The sequence below is a fragment of the Belonocnema kinseyi genome, chromosome 1 (genome assembly GCF_010883055.1).
Source record: "Belonocnema kinseyi isolate 2016_QV_RU_SX_M_011 chromosome 1, B_treatae_v1, whole genome shotgun sequence".
NCBI lineage: Eukaryota > Metazoa > Arthropoda > Insecta > Hymenoptera > Cynipidae > Belonocnema > Belonocnema kinseyi.
Genome location: NC_046657.1, coordinates 41,153,551 through 41,158,972, shown reverse-complemented (window position 1 = coordinate 41,158,972; position 5,422 = coordinate 41,153,551).

Here is a 5,422-nt window from a genome sequence, read left to right as displayed (position 1 = left end):
CTCCCGGCCGTTATTTTCGTTTACTCTAGGAACCCTTATGAACCTATTTATTCGCTTAAGAACTACATTTAGTACCAATTTTGAGGTTGGTAATATAGGTATTTAACTGTGTCCCATGCCCTTAAGCCATGGCTTGTATTTTACCGTTGCGATTTGATACTGTCGGGACCTCTTTTTTAGGTTACCTATCTTGGAATTGTAAATATTCTTCTTTTGGTTATAATGTTCCTTCTTTTTACTATCAATTTTGTTTTAAATTTGGAATAAACTGTATTCGATTATTCTGGTCATAATACGAGTCTTTATAATTACGAAACCCCCCTCTACCATTTTAAGTTTACTCTGAGCTAGTAGTTGTCGTTACCCTAATTTTGTCTTTTCAAATTTTGGTTTATTTTTTTAATATTTTGAGATCTTCTACCTTTTTTATCTTTTTGTTGTTATAGTTACTGTTGAGATCTTCTTATACATTTTGGATTACCTTATCTTTCGGATACCCTTTATCTTTTATTTTTTTGATATTATTGCGTGTTTTTAGTCAAGGTTTACCCTTTTGATTGAAGTCGGTAAGGTTTCCCTTTTTTGAAAAGCCTAAAACGTGTAGCATTCAGTGAGGCTCTCTTTCCCGTTTGGAATATAGATTCCGTGTATCCTTATCATTTCTTAATTAATTTGACTGAAATGGTTTGCCTTTGTTCAATGCAAGGACTGGCGCCCAAAAATAAAAAAACTTTCAGGTTATATTTTGAGCCGGATTGTTTGTTTTGAAAGTCATCTGAATAACTTTCTTAACTAACTTACCTTCCCTGTAATTTAAAATCTCTATTTAGGGTCCCATGTGCGCTGCTTAGAGAAACCGCTAAACTTACACTTTTTTTTAGAAAAGTAGCGTTACAGCAGATTGTTGAATTAGTATCTGATGGTTGACATTTTGTAAAATTTTCTAACCAATTAAATTTCTATAATTACTCGTATTAATATTTCCTTGAACAAATGTTCCAAAAAGCTGGATCGAAAATGACATTTTCCATAATTATTTTTAATTGACTGAGTGATTTTAATGCTCAATAAATCTGTTTTTCAGGATTTATTCCATTACATATTTAAATGATTATTTATGTGGTTCCGTCGTCAAGAGAAAAGTTTCTTTAGTTTGACTAAAACCAAAATAAAGTTTGTTTGTCAAATCCACCTTGATTTCAAGCTACTTTTTACCACTCCAATCGTTCTTAAATAATTTTTAGCTAAATATTTGCGAGAACGAAGCGCGAGATTCAAAACGCGCGCGTCTCAGGCGCGCTCAAACTGTCGAGCGAAGCAAGCCGCGCGTTTTCTTTTAGTCTTTAATCTCTGTTTCAATCTAACCTTCATTAATCATTCGATATTTAAAAATCTGATTTATCGTTAATTTCTTTTCGTTTTACTTTTAAAGTTTCTTTTCTTCTTTTGCTTCTTGTCCATTCTTGATTTTCTCCTATGCTTATTTTCATCTTCATTATCTTCTAATCTTCTATATATCTATTATTATATATCTATTATTAGCAGGAACTGGTTTCGTCATTATTTCCGCTAAAGTTATTTTTGATAAAATTTAATTACTCTAACTATATCTTTTTCCACGCATGCTTGTTAGTTCGGGAGTTGACAGGCTGTGTAGTTTTTCGTGTCAACAGTGCTCCAAAATTTGTGTAGCGTGAAGGCTTGATTGAAAATTAAGTATTAATTATGAGGTCTTCTAATGTGTTATTCAATACAACTGAAAGCTAATGGCTTATGTAACACCGTTACATAAATATCAAGCCTTTTTTAAAGATAACAAGCACACTATTTCAATTCTGAAAGCTTTGCCCTGTTATGAAGCCTGTTTTTTCATGAATTTGTACTGAATAATTGATTAAAATGTGCGGGAAACGATTACAACAACAATGAGATAGCCAATTTAAAAATGCAAACGGTAAAAATATTCTTTAAATAAATTAAATTAGGAGGAAGTTATTATCAATGACGATATTTCGCCACTGTAGGAAATATAACATGGTGACACTCGCCCAAATTGGGACATTTGATTCGCCCAAACAGGGTCAGAGGAAAAATTCATTCGCCCAAATAGGTTCATCGGTACAGCAATTTTCCAATTTTCTTCTGGTGAATTAACTTTTGTTCTGACAAGGTACCTGTAGTTCAGGGCCTGCTCAATATCTGGTCTGGTGAGATTGATAGGAGCAGTAAGTTTCTCATTGCTTCTCGGAATGGTACTTTTTTTATTTTGTCCTTTTCTATATTCATGACTTCTTCCCTTCTCCTTATAGTTTTATTTTTAATTTGTTCAGTTACCATAGGTGTGTTTTGTGGTTTGCAATCTTCCATTTTCAATGTTTCTAAAATTGTTGTATGTAGTCCATTTGACGTATTTTCATTACTTTCTTTTCCCTATCTCTGTGTGTATTCATGCTTAAGAAATTTCTTGGTTATCCTAAATCTTGCAACTTACAAACTTTTCCAAATTTTTCTTTTATCTAACCTAACTTTTTAATGTCATTGATAGCTAATAACATGCCATGTACATATAGTACTTACACGGTCTTATTTTGTTTCTCTATGTGAAAAAGCATGGTTCATTACATCATTCTCTAATCATTATTTAAACACTTCTTATAAAAAATTTTTGTTTTATTTTTGCCACTAACTTTTTATCCTTGTATCGCCTTTTGTAAATTACATAATTTTTTCTATATATTTTAATTGTCACATTCTAAACCTTTGAGTATTTCTATGTTTATGTATTCCCTTAATTTCTTATTACATAATTTTTGTTTACATGTAATTGTCTTGCCCCTGAATGGTACTGGTTTATTGTTGCTAATACTGATCTAACAATCGGTAATCTCGACACTTGAGCTTATGTTTTTTTCAACTCATATTCCCTTTTATCTTTAAGACCTCTAATTAACAGTCTGACTTGATATTTTTCTTGCCCATTTTCCTCTTTTTTTCTTTTTCAATAACCCACTTTAAACCGATTATGTTTATTCTACTTCCACCCTTCATTATTATAGGTATGTCTGTTAAATTCCAAACTTGGTTTTCCTCCACTGATCTAAGTTCTTCTCTTATAGCTTCTTTCCGCTTTTACCAATTCTTACTCGTGATTGCTTCTAGTTATATAATCGGATCTTTGTTTATCATGGTAATTGATGCATTTTGTCCTCCTTGAGCTCCTATATTTCCTCTTTATTGTGTCTGGATATTGATGTGACTCCTCTCCTTATCTTTATCCTGTGTCTTGAGTTTCACCGGGATTTTTGTTTTTAATTTTACTCAATTTCACACTTGACCAAACTTTCCGCAGCTGATAAGCATGCCCTGGTGCTCATAACCTGTCAATATTAAGGATATAATAATAAGGATTCATCACCGACCAGGTGAAATAAAACAGAACGTGTACAAATCTATGATTTGCATAATTAAATTTATATTTATGAACAGATTCGTGAATATTACATATGAGAGCACCATTGCGTAAGTATCTTTGATTTTTTTAAAGTTTAAAAAAGAATACTTCTACTGTATCCCTTTGCTGTATGCCAGCATAAATAAAACGGTTACGGAAAATCCCGTTTGGAGAAAAAGTAGATTAGAGTTCAATAACTAATCATTTTTTCAAATTGGCGATTATAAGTGATAAAAGAACGTTTCCTGATTAATTTTGTCGATTGCAATAAATATATCAGAGAAAAAAGTAATTCATGAATTTTCCCTAAACTGTTTTTCAGAAATCCAATACAAATTTTTCTAACTTATTATCAGACTAGCTATGTGCTCGAATCCATACATAATTTTTCAACCTATAACATTAATATAAATTATTTTTAGATTTCCAGATCACGTTCGAATGATTTAAACATTTCTCTTACTTCGATCTCCATATTTCACAATATTATAATAATTAAAAATAAATAATGAATAAACGCATTTTCCTAATATTTTAAAAACATTGAAAGTTTTTCAAAAATTTGTAGAATGACAATGAGTTCATTGAATAATATTTCAAATATTCTCGATCCACCCTCTCTCCATTGTAGGAAATCTTTACCTCTCAGTAGAAGTTTATATTCCTCGGGGTTAGTGCCGTTGAGTAGAACCTTAAATAATTTTTGAATGACTAATAGAAATAAATCAATCAAGTCCTAACAATTTGAGTGTTTAATATTTATGCGAAATAGGATAATAAAGTTTTTCTTTTAAATCATTTGCAATTTAATTTGATCTCTTATATCTTTTTATATTCAAATTTTGGATTCCTTATTGTATAGAAAAATCATTATCAATTATTTATTTTTAAATTTGGCTAGAAGAAATTTCTTTCATTTGATGTTTGAAATTTTAAAGCCCTATTCACGTATTTCTAAGAATTTATTTGCTGCATAAGTGCCTTAGAAAATAAATTTGTTTTCACGTAGAAATTGATCATCATTTTTATCATTTTGATGATCGCTCTTGTTCTTTTTTTTTGCGCATCACATTTTTTGTTCTCAAAGAGAGGGGGCAAGGTGTCTGTCTGAAGTAGGTTCACCCGACCTGTTTCACATAGGATTAGCGCCACTGTATACAGATGAAAAAATCTGATAACACTTTAAATCGCTCTTTATTTATCACAACATAAATCTTGCGTTATAGTGTTCACACGGAGTATCGATTCGTACTGAGCTCGCTCTCTTGAAAGCTCATTTACCGCATCGAACAGTATTCATAACGCATGTGGTCTGTCTTATCCAGTTCTGTATCTCTAAAGCTCTCACATAACAGTTATTATCGCAGTTTCTCATTTAACTAATTCCTTGAATTTTCAATTTAAAATGTGAATACTGCAAAAAGAATAGTTCATATTTAAACCAAAACACATCAAATATTTTAGGAAAAATAGTTGAATTCAACAAAAATTGTGAACATTAAAAATTGTTTAAAAAATTTATCTGCTATATCATCAGAGATTGTACCTTACCGACAGTAGATCATCCCTCCAAACAATGAAGGCAGAAAATTTACACAATATCGACCAAGTTAAGAATCTTCAATAACAGAAAATGCTTAACTTCTTAATAAGACCAGATGGAAAATAATATTTTTTAAATTAAAATTATTTCTTGAAAAAAAGATCCTACTCCATCTTCACTCCATTGCGAAAAACACCTGACCGGAAATCAGAAGTTTTGTGGCTTTTTTCCCAATGGAGTGAAGATGGAGTAGGATATTTTTTTCAAGAAATAATTTTAATTTAAAAAATATTATTTTCCATCTAGTATTATTAAGACGCTAAGCGTTTTCTGTTATTGAAGATTCTTAATTTGATCGATATTGTGTAGATTTACTGCCTTCATTGTTCGGAGGGTTGATCTACTGTCGGTAAGGTACAATCTCTGAT